We start from the raw sequence: 12905 nt of genomic DNA on the forward strand, positions 1-12905 counted from the left end.
TGCTGCTGGAGTTCCTGTGCGCTATCCACTGCGCCGTCCACACGTTACCATTTAAACACTCAGGCTCATCTGAGCCTTCCTCCCTGGTGACGAGCTGACTGGGCGTTGGCACTGCACACCTGCTCTCAGTTACAAATCAACGCCAGAGACTACAAGAACCCGGTCTTCACTCCTGCTCCTCGCCAGATCATCCCATAGACTCACCTGGCAAGTACCAGGAGGCTTTGAGCTACATTGTTGCTATCCGTACTTTGTAGAGCTGTTTTCAGTACTTTTGCTGCATTCCTTCTGACACCTTTTTTCCACTCCAGACCTGCCGTGCCACGACCCCTGCCTGGACTCTGACTACTCTTCCGAATGCCCCTAAGTATCGTTTATATCTTATATATCTACCTGAATACGTATGCTTAACAACAGCCTGTGAGTTTTATGGATTCAGGTATATTTATAGATATATAGAGATATACATCTATTTGCCTGTTTGGACATTAAAACGCCTCGTTAGGCATTACCTCATTCCCTGCCTTCGGAGTACTGCATTTTGGGTTCAGACACCACTCAGTCCTAACAGATGATCTGGCCAACATGAACTCAGCTAACTCTGGAGATCAGGCCTCTCCACCTGGGCCTCTCTTCTGCCCATGCTGCTATTCAACGCCAAGACAAGGTGCTTGCTGACCACGCCCGGCTACTTCGTGAGGCTTCTGGTATGATGCAGAGCGTTGCTGGGGAGCAGCGGACCCACTCTCAACAACTACTGCAATTAGCCAGCGACCAACAAGCCCTGCTAACTCAGTTGTACACCATTTCCACCCAGTTGACTGCTCTGGGTGCCGCAGCCTCACCAGCCCCGCAAGTTCCTGTCACTACAGCCCGGGTCCACCCCCTCCGGGTCCTATAGCCCGGGAGCCTAGCTTAGCTAGCCCTAAGCCTTATGACGGGCTTTCACAGAGTTTAGGGATTCATGTTGCAGTGCAATTTTGTTTTTGAGATGCAGCCCAGCATGTTTTCCGCCGATGCGGCCAGGGTAGCCTACATTGCCACTCATACTACCGGTGACGCTCTTCGTTGGGTCCAGTCTTTCTTGAGCTTCAACCCGGGGACAAGACACAACTATGCCAACTTCGAGGAGGAGTTCAGGAGGGTTTGATCACCCCGTCGCCGGTCAGGATGCAGGCTCCCGGCTACTCCACATCAAGCAGGGCTCTCGCACTGTTGCTGCCTATGCAATCGAGTTCCGCATACTCGCGGCCAGCGCGGGATGGCAGGACTCCACTCTGCGCTGTATCTTTAGAGAGGGCCTCACGGAGGTTCTGAAGGATGAGCTGGTTAGAGATAAGCCTGCTGATCTCAATAGTCTCATCAGCCTTGCCAGTGATGTTGACGAACGCCTCCGTGAGCGCAGGAGGACCAGGGCACATTCACATCAAGGCTCCTCGCGTTTGACTCCCATTCTCTCTGGTTCATCTGAGACTTTCGGTTCAGACTCAGGTGCTGAACCAATGGAGGTCGGCCGACTACGTCTGTCTGCTGCCGAGAGGGAGCACCGGAGGACCAAGGGTCTCTGCATGTATTGTGGCCAGAGGGGTCACATCAGAGACGACTGTCCCAGTCGGCCAAAAGATTAGGCTCACCGGAGACCAGGGGATTCCAGGTGAGCCGAATCTCTCTGTGGCAGTGGGGGGTGTTTAGGCTCGGCTGCTGAGTGGGTGGAGCGGGGGTGTGGTTCAGGGAACGGTGTCTGATTGTCATCAGCTGGACTGATTGCTAATCAGAGTGGTAATCAGTCCAGCTGATGATATGTGTTTGTGTATCTGAGGCAGTCTCCATAAAGGAGCTGGCTGGACAGCAGATCGGGGCTCAGCGGTGACGCGAGGTTGTCCGACACTGCAGACGGGGAGGGGGAACCGGCGGAGCCTCCTATGGCGACTCCTCCGGCTCCCGAGTTTCACTCCATGGAAGATTTTCCACTCGAGCAGTCTCGGGACGATACTCTACGCTCAGCCTTTGGCCAAGTGATACGAATTGATGGTCAGTTGGTGCACCCTGACGCAGCGCAGACATATCCGCACTTCACATTGATCAGGGACAGACTGTACAGAGTGAGCCGTGACACTCACACAGGGCAGGAAAGCACCCAGTTGTTGGTGCCAAGAGCCGGGAAATGGTTTTCCAGGCGGCTCACTATAACCCGATGGCTGGTCACATGGGATATGATAAAACTCTGGACCGGATAATGACCCGATTTTATTGGCCGGGCATCCGGGCGGATGTGCGCCGTTGGTGTGCGTCCTGCCCGGAGTGTCAATTGGTAAACCCTCCGGCCATTCCGAGGGCACCTTTGCGCCCTCTGCCATTGATGGAGGTTCCATTTGAGCGCATCGCGATGGACCTCATCGGGCCATTTCACCGGAGTGCACGCGGATATCGCTTTGTGTTAGTCTTCGTGGATTACGCAACACGATACCCGGAAGCGGTGCCCTTGCGCAACATTTCTGCAAAGAGTGTCGCGCAGGCGCTGTTTCAGGTCATCTCCCGAGTCGGAATCCCGAAAGAGATTCTGACGGACCAGGGCACCCAGTTCATGTCAAGAACACAGAGAACTTTACGGGTTACTGGGTATCAAGTCTATTCGGACCAGTGTGTACCACCCACAGACCGACGGGCTGGTGGAGCGTCTGAATAAAACTTTGAAGTCCATGATCCGTAAATTTATTAATGACGATGAACGTAATTGGGATAAATGGCTTGACTCTCTGTTGTTTGCAGTACGGGAGGTTCCCCAGGCCTCCACGGGATTTTCTCCCTTTGAACTTTTGTTCGGCAGGACTCCACGGGGGGTGCTCGACCTCATTAAAGAAAACTGGGAGGAGGGGCCGAGCACCAGTAAAAACGAGATCCAACACGTCCTGGACCTGCGAGCAAAGCTCCACACACTGGGTCAGCTGTCACGTGAGAATTTGTTCCAGGCCCAGGAGCGTCAGCAGCGGCTGTACAACAGAGGTGCCAGGCTGAGACAATTCACACCGGGAGAGAAGGTACTGGTATTGCTTCCTTCTTCCAGCTCTAAACTCCTCGCCAAGTGGCAAGGGCCCTTTGTGGTCACACGGCGAGTGGGGGATGTCGACTATGAGGTGGTGCGTTCTGATAGGGGCGGAGCTACACAGATTTACCACCTCAACCTCCTAAAGGCATGGAGGGAGGCGGAGTCTGTTTCTCTGGTGTCCTCGGTATCTGAGAGAGAGGAGCTGGGGCCTGAGGTCCCAAAATCCACCAATCCGGCCTCGCTCCTTTGTGAAGACCGTCTCTCCGGGACCCAGAAAACAGACATTGCCCGGTTGCAAAAGCAGTTTGCTGATGTGTTCTCTCTCCTTCCAGGACGCACAAACCTCATAGAGCACGAGATCGAGACTCCTCCGGGCGTGACAGTGCGGTTACGAGCCTACAGGTTACCTGAACACAAGAGGAAGGTGGTTCAGCGGGAATTGGCTGCAATGCTGGAGATGGGGGTAATAGAAGAGTCCCACAGTGCCTGGTGTAGTCCCATTGTTCTTGTGGTCAAGAAGGATGGGTCTATTCGGTTCTGCGTGGACTATCGCAGGGTGAACGAGGTGTCACGGTTCGATGCTTACCCAATGCCCCGGGTCGACGAGCTCCTGGACCGACTGGGCACTGCGTGTTTCTTTACGACACTGGATTTAACCAAGGGCTACTGGCAGATTCCTCTGTCGCCAGAGTCTAAGGAAAAAACGGCCTTCTCCACTCCGTTTGGGTTATACCAATTCACCACGCTTCCCTTTGGGTTGTTCGGGGCCCCAGCCACCTTTCAACGCCTCATGGACCGGGTGCTGCGTCCGCACGCTGCATATGCTGCCGCCTACCTGGATGATGTGATCATACACAGCACCACCTGGGCGGAGCATGTGCAGCGGGTCGGCGCGGTGCTGGAGTCCCTGAGGCAGGCGGGGCTTACGGCCAACCCGGGGAAGTGTGCAGTTGGACGGAGGGAGGTACGGTATCTGGGGTACCACTTGGGCGCCGGGCAGGTGCGCCCTCAGGTGGACAAGACCGCCGCCATCGCAGCCTGCCCGCGGCCCAAGACTAAAAAAGAGGTGAGGCAGTTTTTGGGGCTGGCGGGCTATTACAGGCGGTTCATCCCGAACTTTGCGGAGCTGACCAGCCCCATGACTGACCTGACCCGGAAAGGTGCCTCAGATCCGGTCCAGTGGACGGAGCGGTGCCAGTTGGTGTTTGAGGAGGTAAAGCAAGCTCTCTGTGGGGAACCACTCCTTCACACACCTAACTTCTCTCTCCCTTTTACTCTGCAGACCGATGCGTCGAACAGAGGGCTGGGGCCGTTTGTCCCAGCAGGTAGAGGGGTTTGACCGGCCCATGCTGTACATCAGCCGCAAGCTGTCGGAGAGGGAGGGCAGGTACAGCACGGTGGAGAAGGAGTGCCTCGCCATCCGGTGGGCGGTCGACTCCCTGCGCTACTACCTCCTGGGACGCTCATTCACCCTCTGGTCGGACCACGCCCCGCTCCAATGGCTCCACCGCATGAAAGATACCAACGCCCGAATCACTCGGTGGTATCTGGCTTTACAGCCTTTTAATTTCAAGGTGATCCATAGGCCGGGGACACAGATGGTCGTGGCCGACTTCCTCTCCCGCTCTCATGGGGGGGAGGGGGAGTAGGTTAGGCCGGATGTTGCCCCGGCCTAAGTCGGGCGGTGGAGGTATGTGGCAGTGGGGGGTGTTTAGGCTCGGCTGCTGAGTGGGTGGAGCGGGGGTGTGGTTCAGGGAACGGTGTCTGATTGTCATCAGCTGGACTGATTGCTAATCAGAGTGGTAATCAGTCCAGCTGATATGTGTTTGTGTATCTGAGGCGGTCTCCATAAAGGAGCTGGCTGGACAGCAGATCGGGGGTCAGCGTGGAGAGCAGAGACACAGTCTGCAGTGGCAATAAAAGCGCTTACCAAATATCCCTCTGGCTGCTCAGTCCTTATTGGTGCTTAGGGGGGGGGAACCTACTGGTGACGGCAACACGCCTGTCACACTCTCGTTCTCCCACATCCACCGGCCCTGATGGATTCAAGGTCCATCTTGACTGGCAGGGAGGGGCTCTCACAGTCGACACCCTCATTGACTCCGGGGCCGATGGGAGTTTCATTGACCATGAGGTGGCCAGTCAGGCTAACATTCCTCTCATTGCCTTGACTGAGCCCATTCCTGCTTTTGCTCTTGATGGACACAAGATCGGTCTTATTACTCACCAGACTGCACTCCTCAGGATGACTTTGTCCGGTAATCATGTCGAGGACATTCGTTTTTATGTGTTGCCGTCCCCTGGCACACCTCTCATCTTAGGCCGACCCTGGTTGGAGTTGCATGTCCCCCATGTTGACTACAGTACTGGGCGCATACTTAGTTGGAGTACCGCCTGCTACGCCCGATGTCTCCGTGCTGCTACCTACTCCACCTCACAGTCTCCGTCTGACACTCCCTCCCCTCCGGACCTGTCTACGGTTCCGCCTGTTTACCATGACCTGGGGGAGGCTTTTAGTATGGACCGAGCGCGTTCTCTGCCTCCCCATCGTCCGTACGACTGCGCCATTGATCTCTTCCCGGACGCAGCCTATCCCGCTAGTCGATTGTACAACTTGTCACTCCCGGAGAAGGCAGCCATGGACAAGTACATCTCTGAGTGCTTGGCCGAGGGTCTCATCCGTCCTTCTCGGTCCCCGATGGCAGCGGGTTTCTTCTTTGTCAAGAAGAAGGGAGGAGACCTCAGGCCGTGTATTGACTACAGGGGACTTAATACGATCACGGTCAAGAACAAGTACCCTCTCCCCCTCATCAGTTCCAACTTTGAGCCTCTGCAGAGCGCGACCATCTTCACAAAGTTGGATCTTCGGAACGCCTACCATCTCGTCCGGATTCGTGAGGGGGATGAGTTTAAGACTGCGTTCAAGACTCCACGGGGGCATTATGAATATCTCGTCATGCCTTTCGGCCTCACCAATGCTCCTGCAGTCTTTCAGGCATTGATGAACGACGTGTTGAGGGACATGCTGGACATTTTTGTAGTTCTCTACCTGGACGACATCCTGGTGTTCTCCAGGAGTGAGAGGGAACACATCCAACATGTCCGCCAAGTCATCCAGCGCCTCCTGGAGAACCGCCTCTTCATCAAGGTCGAGAAGTGCACCTTCCACGCTCCCTCAGTAGAGTTTCTGGGATTCATAATTGAGGGTGGACAGACTCGGCCAGACTCACGGAAGATCCAGAGGGTGGTGGAGTGGCCTCAACCGACCAACAGGAAGCAGTTACAGAGCTTTCTGGGCTTTGCAAACTTTTATCGCTGCTTCATACGAGACTACAGTAGGGTGGCAGCCCCCCTCACAGCCCTTACTTCATCTCTGCGTCCATTTTCCTGGACACCTGCAGCCAGCACCGCATTCGACACCCTAAAGAGGCGATTCACCTCTGCACCGATCCTGCTCCACCCTGACCCCTCAAGGCCCTTCGTAGTAGAGACGGATGCCTCTGACACTGGCATCGGTGCAGTTCTCTCACAACAATCTGACTCCGATGAGAGACTGCATCCCTGTGCTTTCTTCTCCCGCCGGTTCTCTCCAGCTGAGGAGAATTACGACATTGGCAACAGGGAGCTCCTGGCTGTTGTAGAGGCTTTCGAGGAGTGGCGGCACTGGTTGGAGGGTGCAGAGTATCCCACCACTGTCCTGTCCGACCACAAGAACCTCACCTACATCAGGTCGGCCAGACGGTTGAACTCCCGTCAGGCACGTTGGGCCCTGTTTCTGGGAAGGTTCAACTTCACCCTGACGTACCGTCCGGGTTCCAAGAACTCTAAGGCTGACGCACTGTCTCGGATGCACTCAGCGGAGAGAGACCCTGGGATTCGGACACCATTCTCCCCGCTTCCCAGGTGATTGGAGTGATCACCACGGATCTCGAGGCAGCGGTCAGGAGGGCTCAGTGCACTCAACCTGATCCGGGGACTGGACCCCCCAACCGACTGTTCGTTCCTGATGCGGTCCGGTCCCAGGTTCTCCAATGGTGCCATGCCAGCCGGGTGGCTTGTCATCCAGGGATCACCCGCACCCTGTCATTTGTGCGCCGGAGATTCTGGTGGCCTACAGTGGTGGAGGATGTTCGGAGGTTCGTTTCTGCCTGCACGGTATGTGCTCGAAGCAAGGCGTCCCATCAGTCTCCTGCTGGTCTCCTGCGCCCGCTTCCTGTCCCGGGTCGTCCTTGGTCACAGATTTCTTTGGATTTCGTCACCGGTCTTTCCCCGTCCATGGGCAACACCGTTATCCTCACGGTGGTAGACCGTTTTTCCAAGGCTGTGCACCTCGTGGCCCTCCCTAAGCTACCTTCTTCGAAGGAGACCGCTGAGTTGCTCATGGAACATGTATATCGCCTACACGGACTCCCAGCCGACATCGTCAGTGACCGTGGCCCCCAGTTTACCTCCCAGGTTTGGAAGGCTTTCTGTAGGGGCATTGGCGCCACCATCAGTCTCTCCTCCGGGTATCACCCGCAGACAAATGGACAGGCGGAGCGGGCCAATCAGAACATGGAGACAGCCCTCCGATGCGTTTCTGCTCTTCATCCGTCATCCTGGAGTAAGGACCTGCCGTGGGTGGAGTACTCGATGAATACCCTTGTCTGTGAGGCCACTGGTATGTCACCCTTTGAGTGCTCACTGGGATACCAGCCTCCCCTGTTTCCGGCCCAGGAGACGGAGGTTGCCGTCCCCTCGGTGCAAGCCCACCTACAACGATGCCGGAGAATATGGAGGACTGTCCGTGCAGCCCTACTAAGGTCAAACACCCGTGCTTGCCGAGGGGCCAACCGTCGGCGCACCAAGGCCCCGCAGTACAGGGTGGGTCAGCAGGTGTATCTCTCGTCAGCTGACTTGCCACTACAAGTGGAGTCCCGGAAGCTGGCGCCCCGGTTCCTGGGACCTTTCAGGATTGAGCGTATCATCAATCCTGTTGCTGTGCATCTCCAGCTCCCTTCCTCCATGAAGCGGGTCCACCCAGTATTCCATGTCTCCAAGATAAAACCCATCTCTTCATGTCCCTTGACACCTCCACCCCTTGCTCCCCCTCCACCACAGATGGTCGATGGGCATCCTCAGTGGACGGTGCGGCTAATGCGAGTGCGCCGTTGTGGTCGTGGGTACCAATACCTGGTCGACTGGGAGGGGTATGGACCTGAGGAGCGCAGTTGGGTCTCCCGGGGCCTCATCATGAGTCCTGAGCTCCTGCGAGAGTTCTACAGGGATCATCCTGATGCACCTGGAGGGTCGCCAGGGGTCTCCCGTAGGGGGGGTCCTGTTACGGTTTCGAACCCGCCACGGGGTTCGAACCCGCCACCTCTGCGTTCTGCTGCTGGAGTTCCTGTGCGCTATCCACTGCGCCGTCCACACGTTACCATTTAAACACTCAGGCTCATCTGAGCCTTCCTCCCTGGTGACGAGCTGACTGGGCGTTGGCACTGCACACCTGCTCTGTTACAAATCAACGCCAGAGACTACAAGAACCCGGTCTTCACTCCTGCTCCTCGCCAGATCATCCCATAGACTCACCTGGCAAGTACCAGGAGAGGCTTTGAGCTACATTGTTGCTATCCGTACTTTGTAGAGCTGTTTTCAGTACTTTTGCTGCATTCCTTCTGACACCTTTTTTCCACTCCAGACCTGCCGTGCCACGACCCCCTGCCTGGACTCTGACTACTCTTCCGAATGCCCCTAAGTATCGTTTATATCTTATATATCTACCTGAATACGTATGCTTAACAACAGCCTGTGAGTTTTATGGATTCAGGTATATTTATAGATATATAGAGATATACATCTATTTGCCTGTTTGGACATTAAAACGCCTCGTTAGGCATTACCTCATTCCCTGCCTTCGGAGTACTGCATTTTGGGTTCAGACACCACTCAGTCCTAACACGCATGTTCGCCCGAAAAAAAACCTGCCTTTTGAAGTCAGGTATCTTTTATTCTGCGTGACTCATTTGCCGAAAGCGCAAATTTCTCGAAAGTATGAACTCATGTCAGAATGAATGTTGCTGCGCTCGCACCCCCACAAACCTGCTGCTGGTTAGCCCACACACACACACACACACACACGTGCAGACTGTGTGTGGAAGCGAACGTTGTTCATGCGCGTCTAGTGCGAGCTGGCTGTGTGGAGAGGATCTTTGATCTCAGCCAACCGGCTTCTCCACTATTTGCATTGCGTCTCCTGGGTCTGTTGGCTCCTTGGCCCCTCACCAGCTTCAGATGCAGGTTACTGAGGTAGCCAGAGGGAGATTCCCACACATTCCTGTTTGTGAGTGTGTGTGTGAGAGAGAGAGAGAGGGAATGAAAGAGGCCAAGCGAGAGTACCGAGCACATCAAAGTACGGCAGGACAGAGAGGAAGAGTGAGACAAGGGAAAACAAGCTTTGGATGGAGAGAGAGAGAGAGAGGGGGAGAGGGGGCGGAGACGGATTGAGGGAGTGGAGAGGAGCATGCAGTGTGGGAGAAAGAGAGCGAGGCCTCTCCAGGAGGTCACTGGGTTTCTGGATCTCCGCTCCTTTTGTCCCAGAAGCACATTCCATAGCAACAATCTGACCAGTCAGGGAGCCGCGGGAAAAAAAATTAAAAGAAATATGGCGGGGTACACGGCCCACCTCGGACTGGTATGGAAAGGAAGAGCACTTATCCCGCCGCAGCGCCGCCTTATTGGATCACATTGTTTCGATTTCCACTGTCATCCTCAGATACTTCTACCTAGAAGAAATAAAACACAATAGAAGTCCATCAAATGGCTTTACTGGCATATCATATGAATCCTCATGAACAGTAAAGGGTTAAATTGGGCTTTGATTGACATCAATTGGATGGATTGCATGGATATTTTTCCACTGAGTGAACTGTAAACAACTAATAATAGCTCAACTTAACTGATATAATTGTGGATATTGTTTGATTGACATACTTACCGCCTCGCCCGGTAGAACCAGGAAGGTATACTTAGTTCATTTTTGGCACCGTAAAGAAATGTAGACGACGATAGAAGAGCTCTTGTTCCACGATGAAGTAAACGGCATTTACCAGCGTCCAAAGAACATTGCAAATGTTTTCTTCGGGAAAAAAAATGTTCAAAAAAATTCTATATATGAAAATGAGTCCCTTTTTTATCGCTGATATTTTCAGCCATGCAAAAATGAGTGCTACCTAAACACAAGAATACTAGAAATTACACATTTGCCAGCCCGGTTTCCGGCGCCCTTTGATGCATCTCCCTCGCAGACCCAAAGTCAGGCGGTTCGCTCTCGTTCCCGTCGGCAATTTGAAATATAATTACCCGTCATTTTAGAGTGCTTCTGGAGCCTCACACCTCCATCTCCCCCACCCCCCTGTCTTTCTTCCCCCTCTCTCCTGTTTTTGTATGCCAGTGGAGGATTGTATATTTTCCACCCACACACATTTTTTGAGCACCACCATTACCTATGTAAATGAATTGGGCTCACAGAGCCACCTCTCACACACTCAATTCAGTTTATTAAATCCCATCCATACTGCGGCGATGATCGGGAGAACCTGTGCCGCTCCGTGATGGAGCGTGGCGGATATGTGAAGTAACAAGTGGTATTTATTTTGCACATTAATTTTGTGCATATGAGCTTTTATGCTCAAGACAGACGTGAATGTAATCTGTGTTTCCAGGTGATTTCAGACACATGAACCAAGCAGTTCAGAAAAAAACACTTTCTTTCAATGAATATAACATTAAATTAATCATAAATACACTCTATACATTGTTAATGTGTAAATGACTATTCTCTGGTTGTTAATGAAATCTCTACACAAGTGTACAGAGGCCCATCTTCAGTGTTCAATTCAATTCAATTCAGTTTATTTGTATAGCCCAATTTCACAAATTACAAATTTGTCTCGGAGTGCTTTACAATCTGTACACATAGACATCCCTGCCCCAAAACCTCACATCGGACCAGGAAAAACTCCCAAATAACCCTTCAGGGGGAAAAAAAGGGAAGAAACCTGGAGGAGAGCAACAGAGGAGGATCCCTCTCCTAGGATGGACAGATGCAATAGATGTAATGTGTACAGAAGGACAGATTTAGAGTTAAAATACATTCAATGAATATGACAGAGTGTATGAATAGTTCATAGTAGGCATATTCCACGATGGAGACCTCCACGATCCATCAGGCAGATGGCGGTGGGGAGGAGGAGTGGGCGGAGTCTCAACAGGACAGTGGCGTAGTCATGAGCAGGAATTCCACGACCCAGACGATCCATCAGGCAGATGGGATCTATGCCGTCTCATAGGGTCCGATGACCCCATGAGACGTAAAGTCAAAAGGACTTCCGGGGAGAAAGCAGAGTTAGTAACGTGTGATTGAGAGATGAAAATTCATCCTTAAGGAGAGAAAAAAAGAGGAGATAGGTACTCAGTGCATCCTAAAACGTCCCCGGCAGCTATAAGCCTATAGCAGCATATCAAGGGGCTGGACCAGGGCAAACCTGATTCAGCCCTAACTATAAGCTCTGTCAAAGAGGAAGGTCTTAAGTCTACTCTTAAACGAGGTGACTGTGTCTGCCTCCCGGACTGAAATTGGAAGCTGGTTCCATAAAAGAGGAGCTTGATAACTAAAGGCTCTGGCTCCCATTCTACTTTTCAAGACTCTAGGAACTACAAGTAGTCCGCATTTAGTGAGCGTAGCTCTCTAGTGGGGCAATATGGTACGACAAGCTCCTTAAGATATGATGGAGCATCACCAATCAAGGCTTTGTAGGTTAAGAGAAGAATTTTAAAAGTGATTCTTGATTTTACTGGGAGCCAGTGCAGAGCAGCTAGTGCAGGAGTGATGTGATCTCTTTTCTTAGTTTTAGTGAGAACACGAGCTGCAGCATTCTGGATCAACTGGAGGGACCTAAGAGATTTATTAGAGCAGCCTGCTAATAAGGAGTTGCAGTAATCCAGTCTCAAGTAACGACGTGAACCAATTTTTCTGCATCTTTTTGAGACAAGATGTGCCTGATTTTTGAAATATTACGTAGATGAAAGAATGCAGTCCTTGAGATTTGCTTTACGTGGGAGTTAAAGGACAAGTCCCGATCAAAGATAACGCCAAGATTCTTTACAGTGGTGTTGGATGCCAGGGCAATGCCGTCTACAGAATCCACATCACCAGATAATTGATCTCTGAGGTGCTCAGGGCCGATTAAAATGACTTCGGTTTTGTCTGAGTTTAACATCAAGAAGTTGCAGGTCATCCATGTTTTATGTCTTTAAGACATGCTTGAATTTTACAGAGTTGGTTGCTCTCCTCTGGTTTTATCGATAAATATAGTTGAGTGTCATCTGCATAACAATGAAAGTTTATGGAGTGTTTCCTGATAATATTGCCCAAAGGAAGCATGTATAAGGTAAATAAAATTGGTCCAAGCACAGAACCTTGTGGAACTCCGTGATTAACGTTGGTGGTTATCGAGGCGTCATCGTTTACAAATACAAACTGAGATCGATCTGATAAATAGGATTTAAACCAAATTAGTGCCGTGCCTGAAATGCCAATCGACTGCTCCAGTCTCTGTAACAGGATGTCATGGTCAATGGTGTTCTAATGGTACATCGTGTTATCGCCTTAGAAGACGAACGGAGGGGTAGAAAACCCTTTAAAACCCTTTTTATGTTGGCGCAGCTGAAAACAGTTATGCTGGTGAGAGAAGCAATACAACTGGCCTTCATTTGAGCGAGAAGTATGAAGAACAACATTAATCGTTGAAATAAAAATCATTATTTATAACCTTGTCAATGTCTTGAATATATTTTCTATCCGTCTATCAGTCCGAAG

The sequence above is a fragment of the Pseudoliparis swirei genome, chromosome 14 (genome assembly GCF_029220125.1).
Source record: "Pseudoliparis swirei isolate HS2019 ecotype Mariana Trench chromosome 14, NWPU_hadal_v1, whole genome shotgun sequence".
Classification (NCBI taxonomy): domain Eukaryota; kingdom Metazoa; phylum Chordata; class Actinopteri; order Perciformes; family Liparidae; genus Pseudoliparis; species Pseudoliparis swirei.